We start from the raw sequence: 18,969 nt of genomic DNA on the forward strand, positions 1-18,969 counted from the left end.
CATAGGACATTGATTCAGTATTAAAAAAAGAGACTCAAATCGTTTTATCAATATAAGTGTTTTACATTGAAAAAAATATTTTTCACAAAATATTTATTAACATAGTAGTAAAAAGAGTATCTTGCTGCATCTGAACTTCAAACAGTTTGGTCTTAACCATGTTAATGGTCTTGGATTATTGATTAATAAAGAATCAAAGTTGATGTATCAATGAATCATGAAATACTATGATTCTTAAATATGATTTCTTAATTTATTCAGAAATAATTTGTGAAATCATGCATTCTTTTTTTTTTTTTCTAATTATAATGAAAAAAAGTGCAATTAGATGAATCCAACTTGATGATCCATAGTTTTTTGAGTTTTTTTTTTTATCTAACCATTATACTTTAAAAACTTATTACCCAAATTATTGCACTGTAAAACTTATTCATCAATCTTTTGAACTTTTTTGTCAAGACATTGCCTTGTCATATTTAAACCCTATAATCACTTCTATAGCCCCACTCCTGTATCTTGATTTCACCCTTCCTTTCTATATGTTGCTTCTTTCCTAAAGCCCCACCCCTGTATATCCTCATTTCGTTCTTCCTTTCTATGTGTTGCTTCTTTTTCATTGTTATGGTATTGCTTTTTCTTCTTTTTTTTTCCTGAAATTTCTTCAAGAACCATCATATATCATTCAAAAAATATTATATATCAATGTGTGTGAAAAGCAATGAGTATATTTATTAATTATTTTTGTACAAATATAAAATATTAAATTTACTTTGAGAAATGACCAAAAACTTTTACTTTGAGGAAAAAATTAATGGATGTTTTGTAACTATGGAGTAGAGATTAGGGTTCTAAGAAATCTTGTTACTATTATTGGTGAAATTTGCAAACTTACCATCTTTTGCAGACTTAACTTCCAAAACCATGTCCTCAAAAAATATATATATTTTTTTTTCAATGAGAGATTCTTTAGCGATTCTTCCAAGCTTTCCTTAATTCATCAGCCCTCATTCATAGCAATTGAGCAAAACCCTCAATGAATTCACCATGTAAATTAAAACAGAAAAAAGAGATTGAGGGTCTAAGAGGATAGGCTAAGAAAGCAACTATGGTAAACTTAAATTGGTTTTCTTCATTTATCATGTTTGAAGACCAAAAGAAAAGACAAATAAACTTTAAAAAAATAATAAAAGAAAAAAGAAAAAAGTGTAGTACAATAAGAGAAAAATGGACAAGAGGAAAAAGAGAGTTAACAAAATGAATAGGATGACATGACAACTAGTATTGAAATTAGAAAATTAGTTTAAAAGTATAATAATTTGGGAAATCAATTATCATCGCGAATGGTGTTTATGAAATTTTTTTTTCAAATTTTTTTATTTTTCGATTTTTGGGAATATATGAAAAATTTTGAAAAAGTTGTAAAAATTTTCTTTAAAATTTTGTACTTTTCATTTTTTAGAATGTACATGATCAACATAATTCAAAAGATAGATTCTTATTGAGAGAGTACCAAGAGAACCAAATAAACAAGAACAATTCTAAATTGCCAAAAAAAAAAAGAAAGACAATTTAGCTTATTAAAAAGGAAGAAAGAGACGTCAAAATTAGAGACAAAATGTATATTTTTTCCAAGAAAATGAAAACTTGAAAATCCATCCAAGAATTGTAATCCAATAGCAAAATAAAACCCATTTACCGAGTTCTAGATTTGGCCAACATCGTCAACTTCTATCCCCAAATCATCATCTCTCATTCTCAATCATCTACCAAACTGGCAAACTGCATATATGGTATCTTCATCTTCCGGCCCCAAACCATAGGCTGTTTCCTTTGGATTTTATTTGGCGACCATTGTATAACAATCTCATATGCTCTTAGAATTAAAAAATACGGTCAGCATAATCAAGCAATAGGTTTCCTAGCGGTGTGTTTCGCCCAACCAAATAGCATTGGAAACCATCATTCATTAAACCCTTTACATTCAGAACAATGGGTCTCTCCCCATTTGCCAGAGGCAGCGTGATCAGAGTCGATTGAGTTGCACCCTTGACACTGCGCTCGTCCCATGGAATAACATATATGATATCTCCATCTTCCATCAGCAGAGCATCGGCTGTGAAGGCAGGGATCATAGGGGAACCATCATAAAAAAATCTTACTGAGTTGAACGTAACGCTAATGCGTTTGGTGTAATCAAGCATTAGATAATGTAGCCGTGTGTTTCGGCTCATCCAATAACAAAATTTATGAGTTTCGTTTTCACCCTGCACCTTCAAAACAATACGCTTTTCTTCTTTAACCTGATCATCATGGCGAACGATTAGAATCGATTTGGTTGCTGCTGCTGCGCTGCCTCATCCATTTTCCCTTTGCCAACTGACTCTATGTGACTTGATAGAATTTGCCAATTCAAATTGAATTTTAAACAACTTTTATCAGCGAAGAATTTTTTAATTGATAAATGTTTGGTACACTTTTTTTTAGCAAATTTCTTTTTTTCCTACTTGGATAAATAAAACGATCATTTATCCAAAAAAAAAAATTGCAATTTTCTATGCCTTTTGCCTATGAAGAAGAAACTTTATATAGCATTCAATTGCCAGAAAAGTAAATAAAAATAGCAATCCAGTTGCAAAAGTGTCTCTTTGGGAGCTGAAAAACTTGAAATTAATAGGATAATTAGTACTAGCATGCTTTGGAAACATATATACACGCATTGGCTCCTTCAAGGTGATTAATGAATTAAGGGTTCACTCCCCTTCTCAATCCTACATCCAAATAAACAAACAACAATGCATGCGCACAGGCTTTCCAATTCACTCTCTTAATTTTTGGATTTATATAAATATAAATCTTAATTTATGACTTTTTTTAAACGCTTGAATTTGAAGTTAAGGGTTAGGTGGTGAAAATTGTAATAATTAAGCAAATAATTTTTTTAACAAAAAAATCGTAATTTCAAAATAGAAAAAAATTATAAGTATTGAGATTTAATTATCAGATTTTTCTGTAATAAAGTAAATCTCTTTAATAATCAAATTATTTATTAGATTTAATTGGATCAGATTTTTTATAAGATTTTTGATCTTTGGATCTTGCTTGAGACATTATTTAATGAATAAAAAAGCTTTTTATTTAATTTTAATTGTAAAATATCTTTAAATTTAATTAAATGAATATATATTAATATTTTAATAATTTTAAATTATTAAAATGTATATTTTAAAATTTTTGAACCTATTGGATTCATCAGGTAATTGGGTCATGTCGGGCCTTGTATAAGGGTTTCCAAAGGCCAAAAGGGCCAGGCAACAACTAATATTGCTATAACAAATTTTCTTTTTTATTGATTATATTGATTGTGTCCATAATTCTTATCAACTCAATAACAATTGATAATTATCAATTCTTATCTTTTTTTTTTTTTGGCCAACAATTCTTATCAATTCAATGAAATTTTATTTTAACTTTTTGTTTCTATTTTTGATGGTTTTTGGGGCTTATGTTGTTTTTATAATTGAACTATTGTATTCTTATACAAAAGAAATTATTTTTATATGGTCAATGAACTTTTTAAAAATCATCTTCCATTGTCCATGAATAAAAAAAAAAAAAACTTATTTTCCAATAATATAATTAATTAGTATCGTATACATAAACTAATAAACTAATAATGGACTAAAATTAATCAAATCAATAATTTAAAATAGTAAAAATTACACAACCCATAACAAATTAATACTATGAGCTTAAAAAAATAAGTAAAAAAGAGTAGAAATTTTTTTTATATAAATATCATATGCACAATATGCATATTACATAGCAATTGAATTTTTAATTATATTTTATCAATATGCAAAAAAAATGTTTTGACTCAATTTCCAAATAAGAAAGAAGTAAAAACCAAAGTTGTTAAAGTGTCTCTTTGGAAGTTGATATAATCAGTAGGAAAAAAATGGAAACATATATTTAAATGCATGCATTTGCTCCTTCAATTTGACTATTGTAACTTGCTAAAAATGCATGTATTGAATTATATAGTGTCAAAATCTAAAATAAAAAATAAAAAAACATTTACATAAAATTTATTAAAAAAAAAAATAGATGCATCATTTAAACCAAACCCATGTTTACTCTTTTATTAGTTTATAGTACTTTTCATTTTGCATAACTTGGCCACATGCATTGTCATCTAGTGTTGTTTTAGAAATCTATCCGTTTTTATGTAATTCTCATGTTATTATAATAAAAATGAGGCTCCATTTATTTCTTATAAATTAATTTTTAGAAAATATTTTTTGGATGAATTAGTAAAAAATATTTTTATTATTTGTTTATTTTTTGAAAAATCTATTTATTTTTTAAATAATATTAATATAATTACTAAAATATTAAAAAATATTTATTATTAAAATATATTAAAATTATTAATATTCAAGATTAATTATATTTTAATAATATGTAATATTAAAACATTACATTAATATAAAAATACTTAAAATTAAATTATTTATTTTTCTTTATATTAATATTTTAAAATATTTAAAATAATATTACTATTCTAAAAATATTATTTTTACGAATATTAAAATAGTCATATTTATTATTAAAATAATTATATTATTAAAATATTTATATTTTATATTAAAAGTATCTATTATTAAATAATAAAAAATATTTTTTATTTATATTTATTATTAAAATTGTAATATAAATACCTTAATAAATAAAATATAAAATTACATATTTTAAACTAAAAATACTAAGAAATTATTTAAAATATTCATATTTTAAAAATAATATTATTAAATTATTTAACATTAATTATTAAAATAATAATATAATAATATTTATTATTTAAATATTAAAATTATTTATGTTTAATAATATACAAAATAAAATATTTAAAATTTAAATATTAAAAGACTTTTAATGTTGATATTTTAATTTTTTAATTAAAATTCAATAAGTTTTTTTATTAATATAATAATAATTGAAGTTAAATCAAATCAAGTTCGACCTTAAAATATTATGTTCAAATTCTTACATGAATAAAACTATAAAATATTTAAAATTAAAATATTAAAAGACTTTTAATATTAATATTTTAATTTTTCAAATAAAACTAAATAAAAATATTATTTATTAACATAATAATATTTTGGATCAGGTTAAATTAAGTTTGAATTTTAAAAAATCATTTACAAAGTTTGACTTTTGTAAAATGATACTCAAATATATTGATAAGTAGTTTTACTCATAGACAACTCTTTTTCAAAAAATATATTCCTTTTTAAATTACCTTTTCTTTTGTTGACCAATATATTATTTTTTATTAACTAGTCAATTTTCTACCAAATAAACATCTAAAAATACAAAAAAAAAATTTAAAAGTCATTTTCTCCCAAACAAACAAAACCTAAATAGTACATTACAAGACAACAAGTAGTTTGGTACAAACTACAAAGAATCTCATTTTTAGACTTAGGACAAAAACAAAAGATTTTAAGGAAAATACAAAAGTAGATAACTCTCATTAGTTTGGGAACCCTCTCTTACTTTTTTTTTAAAGTAATGGTGTAAATTATTGAATAAATTTTAAATTTAAAAGCAAGTATATTTTTTGTTCCTTACTTTTTCACTCTTATTTTTTTTTCTAATAATGATTTTTATTGAAAAAAATGAAATTTAGGAATAGAGAAAAAAAGTTGCAAGTACCATGAATCGAATTTTCATTTTATAAATATCCATATTGTAAAAGAGGTGAGTGAATTATTTGATTTTGATTTGGATGTATCAATTTTGGACAATTGAGCATTTTGACTTCGTATTAAATATTCAGGCTTATTTTGTATGGATTGAAACCCGATTTAATTCAATTTTGGATCAATGAGGTTTGAGGGCCCAACATGAGTCAAGGTCATTTTTTGGGTCCATTGCACAATCAAATTAAAGCCTAAGTATGTTCATTATACAATCCAATTAAAAGCCAAAATTTGGCACATTACATAGCCTAATTAAAGGCCTAAATGTAGTATTATGTAGCCCAACAAAAAAAAGAAGAAAAAAGCCCATTTCTAAAATGAATTCTTATTTTTTCACAAGAGTGCATGCATAAAAAAGGAAAGACTTTACAAGTAAGAAATGAGGGAAAGAATACCATTTCTGGGTGCAGTTAAGACAAAAAAAGATAGGAGAAAAAAGAAAGAAAGAAAAAAAAACTCAATTTTTGTTGAAGTGGTCTGAAAGGCTTGAAACAAAAAAAAGGTAGCTTTTAGGTGCTTTTCTTCTTAGTTTTTGTGCATAAAGATTAAAGTCTTTAGCTTTCTTGCTTCTCAAATATGATTTCATGGTTTGAAAGTTATTGAAAGCATAAAGTAAGTTTTTTTTTTAAGTTTTTAGAAGCTTAAAAAAGTTGTCTTTTTGGAATATTTGTTTTGCTTCATTTCTATCTTTTGCTCCATTAGGAGCTTCAAGCTCCATTGTGACTAGTATATGGTAGATGTTAGGAATAAAAAAGAGCTTTTTCATTTAAGAAACTAAAGCTTTCCAAAACACAAAAATAAGCAAAGGTCTCAAGAGGTCCAAAGTTTAAAACCTATCATTTATGCAAGCATTCCAATTCTATCTCCTTTTTGTTGTCCATAAGAGTTTAAGCTTTCATTTTTTTATTCATGTTTTCTGGGTTGACATAAGAAAAGAAAGTATTTTCTTAAGAAAGCGAATAACTTTCTAAACTTATGAAAGGGGAAGCTTAAAGGGGTTTGAAAACAAAATGAAAACTGTATCTAGGCAAACTTAGAATTCTGGTTTTGTTTTTTTATCTATGATATTAAGCATACAACTTAAAATCAATTGGCTATAAGTGGAGGAGTCCAAATTGAATATAAGATTATAAGAAATTAAACATTTATTATATGTGAGATTATACCACACTAACAAACCTTCATCATATGTAGCTAGAGATGGAAGAAACCTATGTGACAGATTTAGAAAGAGTAACAGAAAGAAATCTTGGCTCTAGTACCATGTTAAGTATTTAACTTAAAACTAAGTGACAGTAAATGATGGAGTTTAACTTGAATATAAAATTACAGAAAATTAGATATTTATTATATATGAGATAACACAACACTAATAGACCCCCATCATGTGTAGGCAGAGATAAAGAAGCCTACTACATGATGGATTTGAAAAGGGCAATGAAAGAAATCTTGGTCTCATACCATGTTAAGCATCCAACTTAAAATCAATTGACTGTAAGTGGAAAAGCTCAACATGAATATAAGATTACAGTAAATCAAATATTTATTAGATGTAGGATTACACTACACTAACATATGAAAGTTTCATGCTTAGCTTTTTAGTTTTCATACTTAATTTTCGTAAAAAAAATGAACCCTTTTTTTTTTTTATAAAAATCTAAAAGCTTTCAAAACAAGAAGAAAAATGAAAAGTAAAAGAGGTTTTTGAAAAATGGTTTCAGTTCTACTTTAGTCTACTGCACATGGAGGCTTAAGCTTCATTTTTTAGTTTATATTTTTCTTGTATATGATGAAAATAAGTTTTTTTTTTTTAAAAAAATTGAAAGCCACTTGAAGGCATAAAAAGAAAGGGTCCATAGAAGTTATAAAGGTTAAAATTCATTTTTTCCAAACCAGTTTCTTTATTTACTGTCATGGAGGCATAATGCATTATTTTTGCTTACTTCTCAGTTTCATACTGAAAGAGAATCTTTTTCTTAAGCAAACTAAAGCATTTTAAAGATAGGTAAAGTAAGGTGATTGAAGTAGCTTTAAAGCTCAAAATATAGCTCTAAAAAGCTTGGTTTGATTATGTTTTGGTGGACCATTTTGTGGAAGTTTAAAGCTTCATCCTTTATCCACATATGCTTTTTTTTCACCTTTTTTTCATGTTTTCTGGTTTGATGATCCGGTTCTCTTTTATTCCTGTTATCCATGAAGGCTTGTCACTTTATGGCTTATAGCTCATGTTTTTTCGTTTGGTTTGGGATATGTTGTTTAGAAAACTGTCATATGGGTGAAGTCTCCTTTTTTGTTATGATTTCTAACCTAAAATGGAAAAATGAAAGTAGCAAAGATAGAAAGTAGCAAGTGTTTTCTAAAGGAAAATGTGGGGATGGTAAAAGAAAAACTTACATAAAGTTTCATAAGTGAAGTTTGTGAAATTTTTTTATTAAAAATGAGTAAATAAAAACTAAAATCAAAAATCAAAACTGATAGATTGAAAGATCTCATCATATAGATCAAGCTTGCAAATTTTGAAAAATTTTTAATAAATTTTGGTATATTTATTAAATTTTAGTACAAATATTAACAGAATTTTTATTGTTAAATAAGTATCGATCAAATTTGAATTATAAACAATATTTTTAATGATTTTTTTACGTATTATTAATTTTCATATTAAACTCTATCAATTTATTGGTTTGGATTTTTTATTAAAATTTTTATTAAATTATTTTAAAGAAGGAACTTCACAAAATTCACATAAATAACTTCAAGTAAATTTTATCCGGGATGGTAATGGCTTGCCTAGGATATCTTAACATTATCCTTGTTTCCTTTTCTTACCATTTAGCTATTGCATGGGTTTAGGAACTGTTTGCCTTTAGTCTGTTACAAAATTTTGGTGCTTTAAATCCCCACCTGTGTCATAAAAATAGGATGTGAGATAAGGATAGGGAAAAGAGCATGAAGGTTGGAAAAATCATCCATTCGTAGTTTCCTTTCTCTTAGTTCTTCAAGTTGTGTAATTTTGCTCTTTGATTTCCATTTCATATCATTTTTCATTCACCCCTTTAGCTCATATGTCATTGCCTACTTATGCTCCTTCCGCCATCTAATCTCGTAACATTGCAATATGCCTTGTGTCAATTTGTATTGGTTCATTTGTTTCATCCATCATTTTATTTCATGAATCATGATGATTTGCTCTTTGCTCTCATGTACTTTTTTCCTTTATGACATTCATTACAAAGATTAATTATTCGTATTGTTTTTAATCAACCTCAAAATAATTTTTTAAAAAAAAATAATTTTGAAGACTCTACCTAAATATTATCTTTATATTGCAGAGAATTCAAATCATGTTTTAATTGAGTGATTAATTTTCTCTAATTCTACCTAGACATTATAAAATTAAAGAAAATTTTCTAACACAAAATAAATAAAAATATATAAAATTTTTTTCATCCTTAATTTTCTTTTGAAAAAGAGATAATGATAAAAAAAAGATTAAATAGGTATAAGATTGATCAAATTGGTCATTCGAACCTTTTAATTTATATTATAATTTATCTTGTCTTGTTGCATTATGCATAAAAAAATGTGAATTTGTAAACAATGATAATGAAAATTAGTTTTTTTTTTTTTAGAAATAATGACTAATATTCCTATGTAAAAATAATTTTTGAGACCCTACCTTAATATATAGGGGCTTATTAATAATTTTTTTATGAAGGAATATTAAGTCAGATTTTAAGGAATATAATGAGAATTCTAAATGAAGAAAAACTTTTCATAATTTTGCCTAGAAAATATTTCGAAATTAAGGATTTTCATTATATTTCTAAATAAAAAGATATAAAGTTAAAAGGTATACAATAGGATTAAGTTGGTCATATGCATTTTTAATTTGTACTTACTTTTATGATACTGCTTACATTTCATCATTTTCAAATAAACATAAATTAATAAGTGGTAATTTTGGAGAATTGTTTTAAATAAAAACTAATATTCCTAACCTATGAGCAACAAATTTGTATGAGAAAAATAACAATGATTCGCCCCTGTTTTGAAGATGATATTTACGTCTGTAACTGTGAGTGAAGCAATCGAAATAGTAAGACTGGAAATGGGTACGAGGGTTTTAGACTATTGAAAAGAGAGATAGCAAAAAAAAAATTCAGGAGAGTAAAATTTTAATAACTAATTAACCCTAAATAAATTTATTAATATTTATTTTTAAGGACATAAAATTTTAATTTTTATTTATTAAATGAGGTGTCTTTTTATTATTGATTGAGAATGTATAAAATGACACAATATCAATATATTAAATAATAACTCATTTGAAATACGATGTGTTATAATCCAATTGGCTCTAGGGCTCTAACTTTTTCATTATTTACGTTCACATGTATTTTTATAGTTCTGATTTGGGATTTTTAATGCAAATGACTAATGAGCCTGTATTTGCAGTGCTGTTTAATTTTTCTCGAAAATTTATGGGTAATTCTTTTTATTTTTTATAAAATTATTATGTGTATCAAAATCATTAATTAAATTTATCTATGAGTCGGATTAGATTTAAACAATTATTTAAAAATTTTATCCAAAACCCAACTCATTGAATTAAGAGACTCAAATTTTTTAAATGTATATTAAAATATTAAAATATTATTATATTTAAATATATTTTAAAATTAAATTAATAAAATAATTAATAAAATAAAACTTTTTATCAAGCCGAACTTGAACTTCAAAACCCATATCAATATATAATTCAATGATGAATCCTTGATTATTTTCAAAAAATATCTATTTATAATATATATATATATATATATATATAATATTCAGATGCTTGGGAAGAGACAAAACGCTTTAATATAACAATTTAAACTCATATTTTAAAAGCTTTTTTGACATATGAATACGAACAAGATTACCATGGAAGAGTTGGTGAACATTGTTTTGAATCGTAGCTCTAAGATGACTAGCATGAATAAGCTACCTTCAACACCACCTAGACTCTTAATTATCGACAGACTTGCACTGACCTCAACATAAAGAGATGAACCTAGTCTGTCTATTTGTATGCATTAGCTTAACTCACTCCTAAATCTGAGGAGCATGCCGCAACAAAAGGAGGGTCCCCTATGCATTTCATTCTATCTAAAAAGGAAAAAAAAAAAAAAAGTACCCTCATCATGGTGAACCTCTCCTTGTGATCAGGATGAGGTAAATAACTCCCAGTCAGGGGGCGAATCGAATCGGAGTTTCCTTAGGTAGCCATCGACCTACAGTTAAACTTTAGTGCTTGGTGGAGAAGAAGCGAATAAAGGTATGCAGTCTTGTTCTCTGCTGCGAACTAGGATTACTAGCCAGCCAGGTCAGATTGGAACAACATTTTTTGAGAACATATTACCCATCTTCAAGGACAGGGGGCTGAACGACCTCTCGATCTACTTACTGCAGGCCAGGAATAAAACCGTCGTCTAGGCGTTCCCTATTGCTCCGAGTCCTCCGTAGCCTATGGCGTTGTCTGGGCCAAGAGCCATGGTTGCTGTTTCCACTTGGTCGTTTTTTCTTTACTGCTATCATTTAAACTCTATAAACGAATAGAATGTGCCACTTGGACCATACTACTGGTTTCTCCAATAAGGCTCTACCAAAGACAAAAATGAAGTACCTTTCAAAGGAGTAAATTCATTCTATCCCTAGTTTTCTATGTGACAAAACTTACATAGAAGTTTTTTTAGATGAAGTTTGCAAAGTGCTTTCTTAAAATAAATTTATTAAAAATTTTAATAAAAATTTTAAATTCATAGATTGATAGAATTTAATGTGAAAATCAATAATATATATAAAAAATTATTAAAAATATTATTTATAATTCAAATTTAATTAATACTTATTTAACGGTATAAATTTTATTAACATTTTTACTAAAATATTTATTTAAAAATATATATCAAAATTTATTAATTTTTTTTTAAAATTTTACACACATAATCTATGAAATGAAATCTTTTAATTTATTGGTTTTAATTTTCGATTTTAATTTTTATTTAATTGTTTCTAATAAGAAACTTCACGAATTTTACTTAAAAAATTTCATTTAAGTACTTTCTTTTTTCACAATAATTTGATAAATTCCATTTAGATCTTTCAATTTTGAGCATAATTTAACATAAGTTTATTAGTTTAAAAAATAGATGATTCTCTCCAACTTTTTAACTTTGACAACAAAATTTAAGCAATTACAAAATTACCCCTCAATCTAATATATTCCACATATAGTAATAAAAATTATTTGTGTTTAAATATTACAACATCTTAACTTGGGTTTATTTATTATAATGATTTTTATTTAAAATGTTATCGTTATATTTTCACAAATATATAGATTTAAATTGAACACATACTTGAGTATTATAATAACTAAAATCGAATTGACAAATAACTAATTGTAACATTTTTTCAACGATGAATCTTATTTTATATTACATCATTTATTTTAATAGTTATATGTCAAAATAATATTACATGCTTAATATTTATTTTGTTACAGATATATTTACATATATATTAGCATACTTATAATTGTAAGTTTTGTTTTTATATGTTGCATTTAAGAATTTTTTTTAATTTTTAATAGATTTTATATATTTTGAGAAAAATAAAAATGCTTTATTATTATAAATATTATTTTATGTGATTATTTGAGAATATTGATTTTTTAAGGGTAAAATAATATTTAAATAAAGTTTTAATGGAATAACTAACGGATTACTAACAGAAGAACCTACGTGTCCTATGAAATTGAAAAGTTTGAGGCAAGTTGTTCATTTTTTCAAGTTAATGGATTTGTGCCGAATTATGTTCAAAATTGTGGAACTTGAATGAAATTTACCCTTTTGAAAATTATTAGGCGACTTTTTCCACTACTATAATGCAAGCAAAAAAATACAAATATAGGTCTAATCAATATATATTGGTCAAATTATGCCAAAGGTCTTTATATTTTATGAAAATTTAAAATTTAGTCATTATTTTATCATTTATACAAATTTAATACTTATACTATTTTAATTTAATAATTTTAATTCAATTACTAATTCCGTCATTTTTTAATGGTTGAAAATGCTAACATGATAGTTTGGGCACTAACTTTATTGGCGTGGCATTGACTTTATCATTGTAGCGTTGACTTACTCACATTAGATGAATAAAATCAATTATTAAATTATATAAATGATCCTTATATTAATACAAAATTTAAAATTTAATCTTTATTTTCTCATTAAATTTGAAATTTGGTTCCTCTAATATAAAAATATTTTGTATTTTTTAGAAATTTGTTAGATTTTTTAAAATTATTATATTTACTTCTTTCAATATTTTAATTTATTAATTTCATTTTTTTGAATTTTGAATTTTGAATTTTTAATATTTAGAAATTTAGAATTTTTTTGGAAATTTTCAATATTTTGAATTTTTTTTGAATTTTTCTATTTTTTAAAATATTAAATTTAGTTTTTTTTTCAATATTTTAATTTTTAAATAAAAACTATTTATGAATTTTTTATGTTTTCAAATTTTAACATTTTATTTAATAAAAATATTTATTTTTTTACTTTTTAGAATTTTTATAAAGTTTTCTATATTTTTATATTTTTATGTTTTTAGATTTTTTTATATTTTTATATTTAAATAAAAATAAATAAATAAATAAACTATAAAGTAAACATGGATCTTTGGAATTTGTTTTATTCTAAAATGAAATTAACGTAAAAATTAATAAAAAAACTTATATTTGTTAATGTTTTATCACTATATTTGATTTATTTTGTATATATATTTTTTATTTTTAACTGTGACATTTTATACCAAAAAATATAAGTACAATAATGAGTTTAAAAACATTTAAATTTAAATTTTATTTGTACTTTTAAAAAATAACAAAAAACTTTTTTTAAAATTATAAACTAATAAAAAATTATAATCATTAAATAATCAACTATCAAATTATAATATAATCAAATAATTAAATTCACGTACAACGAAACTTGAACCAGTTATTTTGTAGTTTTAAGATCTCTTCCTCATTGATAAATCAAAGCTTTATTGGTAAAAATAAGAAAAAGACTTAACTAATCTTTAAAGTATAATCTTTTGTTTTTTATCATTTGATTTTTGAGTAATTTATCCAACTAATTTGACCTTATTTAATTTATTTCACTGTATTAATAATTTTAAGGTTAATATCATGAATAATCTTTAAATTATAGTAAAATTTTTAACTGATACTTGAATTTAAAAAATTTTTAATATAATTTTTAAATTATAAATTTAATTAGTATGATACTTAAAATATTATTTTGTACATTACGTGTAATTATTTAAAATTAATTATGTTAAAAGTGAGTATTATATTAATTAATAAATTTATAATTTATATATTATATTAAAAAATTTTAAAATTTAAATATCATATTAAATAGTTATTATAATTTAAAAATCATTTATAATATTAACTCATAATTTTATAAATGGGATTGATAGGAAATATAAAATCAATATAATATTTGAGTTTGGTTTAAATTACAAACGTGACAAAGACCAAAAACGTGTTAGGCAATTTAAATTCTAAAATCAATAGAATAGTCATTAGTCACTGTAACCTTTTTCACAAATAATATCTTCAAAAAGAATTTAGAATCCCATCAAAACGGCCTATAAAATTGCTACTACTCTCTCATTCTCAATTGTATTTGCCTTTCACAACATTTAAATCGAATATAACTAACGTGAATGATTATCATACAATTATATAATCTCCAATGGGATATTCTAATGATTTTTTGTTTGGTCTCAAAATAAAATTCTATTTTTATGAGACAAATTTTTTTAAATCGAATCGAATCATCTTGATTATGTAGTTTAAAATAGAGATATAAATGATATGTTAGTACTCATAACTTATTTAAATTTGACTCAAATAAAATTTAAATTCGATTTTGTTATTATCGAATCGAGCTCAAGTTCGAATAGTTCAACTTATAGATCGAATCAAGTTTGAGTATTTTTATATCAAATTTAAGTAACTCATGAGCCTAATATAATTTTTATATTTTAATTATTTTAATTAATAAAATATTTTGAATTCGAACATAAATAATCAAGTTTTTTTTCAAATATAAAAATTAAACTTATTTTTATATGTTAATCGTACTTAATCAAACAAGCTTGAATAACTCGATTTCTATATCAAATTGAGTTCAAATTAAAAAAATAAAACTTGATCGAATTCAAGTCGAATTTTAAGTTTTAAATTTTGAGTCAAATTCGAATTTAATATTATATCGACTCAAATTCGATTGATTACACTCTTAATTTAAAATCTTTATTTGTAATAAAATATGATAAAATCAATCAAAATTTTTTTATTATTATTTAAAAAAATTAGCAGAGATTTTTTTTATTATTATATTAAAAAAAAGGTAATTTGAACTCTCATGCGCTTATTAATTACATGATTTATTGATAAAATATAAAATTTTAATTTTAATAATTAGAGTTTCATCTTTAATAATTTTCAAATAAAAAAATGTTCAGGCACAATCAATTAGAATTATTATTTATAAACGTGCAGATAAAAAATTATTATGTGTCTTGGTTTTATTAAATTAATTTGTTGGCTTTCTAATCTCTACCAACAATGTATTATATAATTTTACAATCATTAAAAAAACAACTTGCAATTTGGGAAATACATTTAATTAAGTTGATTTCCAACGTAACTACGGACTCATTTGAAAATTTAAAATATGATATGACATTATGAATATAAAATTAATATAAAATATAAAAATAATATAATTTAAAAATTTAATAATAATTAGATGTAAATTTAATAAAATAAAAAATATATTTTTTATGTTTTTATATTAATATAAATTATAATTCATAATTTTTATATAGAATATAATATAAATATATAAAATTTAATATTTTATTCAATATTAATATTCGAATCGATAAATTTACAGGTGTGAGCTAGTTAGGCCAAATTAAAATTCCAGGTTTGGCCAATAAGGCTACGTTGGCAGCCAAGAAAATACAAATTCCATGGTCTAATCGATATGTGGACCAGTGAAAAATATCATGAAATTGAGAAAGTCCCATCTCTATTATTAGGTAGGAGTACCGATGTTTTCCAGGAAAGGTACACCATAAATTTGAACCACATAAAATTATTAAATAATTGAGGCTTCAGAATCAATTTCGTCGGCAGTGATTAAATGATTAATGGAAGTATTTTTTATATTAAAAAGTTAAGGGGAAAAAAAAAAGGAACAACTTCACCTTATCAAAAATCCAAATAGATGGGAAAAAAATTCTGGATTTTTTTAATTTTAATTGGATATATGAATCAGATTAACAACAAGATCATCCCAAGATCAGCAAAAAGCTAAATGCAAGAAAAATGAAAATATTTTATTATAAATTGTGAACAAGTTACATCTAAATCATGCTTTTTTCTCCTTGGTTGGTGGTGGTGGAGAAAGCAAGAATCTGAAAACCCAAGCAGCCAAAGTTGCTCCAATCAAAGGACCAATCCAATAAACATAATAAAGCTCCCAAGAGTTGTGCCAATTGTTGACATATGCCCATCCAAAAGCATTGGCAGGATTCAGGGAAGGTCCAGTGTACTTAAAGCCTGTTCTAACCAATCCAACAGTTGATGCAGCCATTAACCAAAGCTTAAGCAAAGGGTTTTTAGGACCCTTGAACAAAATCACAAGGAGAGCAAGACAGAGCCCGAATGTCAGCAACCCTTCAGCTAAAAACCCAGTATGTAAATCCACTCTCAGGGAAGGTCCTTTTAGGGTTTTCCTGTATTCCCCTGGAATCACTCCCAAAATTGCCTTGACACCAGCTACTCCACCAGCAGCCTGAGCAGGGAAACGTACAGCCATGGAAAGGAGAGACGAGTCTTTCTTGAGACCAGCGGCGTAGAAAGTGAGAGAAGCCGTGGGATTCCAGCTGGCGCCACCAAAAGCATCGCCAATCAAGCTGAAGATAAACACCATAGTACTGACCAAGTTTGTGGTAATGAAAAGAGCAGCCAAAGGCAGCGTTTGAACACCAAGGAAAGTTGCTATTTTGCCTGTGAAAATCTTTAGAAATGGCATGCTAAATACCCACATCGATGTTAACAGGGCATCTCCTATGGCTGCCTTTATCACTCCCATCTTTAGCAGTGTTTTCCCTCTGGTTGGCCTGGAAGAGTCTCAGAATCAGACTACAGGCTCTCCTTTGGTTTGGCTTTTTTTGCCCCTTCCCTTCTTTCTTTTTTCTTTTCTGATGCTTTGTCAAAAAAGCATTTCAACTTGTCCGAAAACAAACAACACCGAGGTACCATTAACTTACCTGTTCTTGTGGGTGGTGGTAGTGATACCACGTTCATCTTACCTAACAAAGTACTACTATTCATTCATCTTACCTAACAAATTACTAGTAGTAAATTATATATATATATGTATATATTGTTTTAAGAACTAATAATTATATATTGAAAGAAAAGCAAATTTGAATGCATTTATCTCAATTAATTTATATAATAATTTTTAAATATTATATTTAATAAATATGAGTTTAAATTTTAATATTTGTAATATTTTTTATTTTAAATTATAATTTTTTATTTAAAATAAAAAATTATTTAATATCTAAATTTAATAATTTTGAACATAATATGTTGACCACACAAAACAAAAACGATATTTAAAATAATATGAAAGTGATATAGTTTAATATTTTGTTAAAAATCATATATAAATTTAAAAAATATATATATTGTATTGGACATATTGATATAAATTGTAATATGATAATTTTTTATTTTTGATACAAAACAAACATAATATAAATTCATAAATTATTAGATCTAGTTATATTAATAACTATAAATTTTATAAAAATTTTATAAGCTCTTAATAATATGTAAATTTTATAAATTCTTATTTTATAAAATTTGTAATTCAATAAAAATGAAATTGTTGCTTTCTTTTAAATAATCTTATTATTAATCATAAGATTGTTTTGGATGTTTTATGTTTAATGATTTTTTCTATAAAATACTAAATATAATGTTATAATATTACATCAAACATAATAATATAAATTTATTAGTGATAACATTACTTTGATGAACTTATCACCATAAATATTAAATAATTACGATAATTTTAAAAATATATCTAATATTACTTCAATTATAAATTCCTATATATGTCATTTCAAAGAACCAAACTCAACACTCAATATTGGACTCAATTATTGGTACATGCTTTCCTCTTCGACTAGGTTGGATTCAAATCCCTTCATCATTGACAGATCAACCTTTTATGAGAAGATGTTGGAAAATAATAAAATTTGTAAAAAAATTCCAAGACACCCATAGAAATTAAAAAATAAGAAAATTTTAAAAAAAATTTCCCTTAAACACTCGTTCGATCGATATAATTAATAAATTTATCGATAATTATATATATATATATTATAAGTGAATAAAAAAAATTTTGGATCCGTCATTGCTCTTCATCCCCAATAATAAATATATGTAAATTTTAATAATAAGTTTGCCTTGTCACCTAATTTTTTTTTCCATTTAATCTTTGCTATCCTCCGTCACTTATCCTCACCGTTGCTCTTCAACTACGGTATCCTTAAATTTTTAAAAATAAAAAAAATTGAAAAAAAATTTTCTTTAAGCATCCATTCATTCAATGGATAAAATTAATAAATCTGTCGATAATTTTTATATATATATATATATTTTTTTTGAGTTTGAATTTCCTTTTACTCAATCCAAAATAAAAAAACAAATAAATAAAAACTGTCCTCACATGCACATGGATAGATATATAGAGATGCTTAGGTGTCTGTCCCGATGGGGTTTGTCAGTTCGGATATGGGGACAGGGTAAAGATAATGGCAGCTCTTCAAATTTGGATTGGAGAAATCAAAAGGAAAGGTCACATGCCATGTGATACATCTGATAATAATCTACCGGTACCATGTATATCATGAATGTTTGTGCTTGGAAAAGCTCGACGATTCTAACTATGTTACCAATCATCCACTTGTTAATTTTTTTTTAGTTTTGGAATATATGTAAAACCAAAGAAAAATTTTAAATTAGATAATGCTACAC

At 24.6% G+C, this 18,969-nt stretch overlaps 1 pseudogene across 1 annotated transcript; it reads right to left on the reverse strand.

Annotated features, from left to right (window-relative positions):
• Window positions 1-16,226: 16,226 nt before the first annotated feature.
• LOC111309648 (aquaporin SIP1-1 pseudogene) lies at window positions 16,227-17,167 on the reverse strand (annotated as a pseudogene). The gene has a single exon (XR_016330216.1). The product of XR_016330216.1 is annotated as an aquaporin SIP1-1 pseudogene (transcript).
• Between the last annotated feature and the right edge of the window lie 1,802 nt (window positions 17,168-18,969).

This window comes from Durio zibethinus, chromosome 19 (genome assembly GCF_047325235.1).
Source record: "Durio zibethinus cultivar Kanyao isolate XHJ-2024 chromosome 19, ASM4732523v1, whole genome shotgun sequence".
NCBI lineage: Eukaryota > Viridiplantae > Streptophyta > Magnoliopsida > Malvales > Malvaceae > Durio > Durio zibethinus.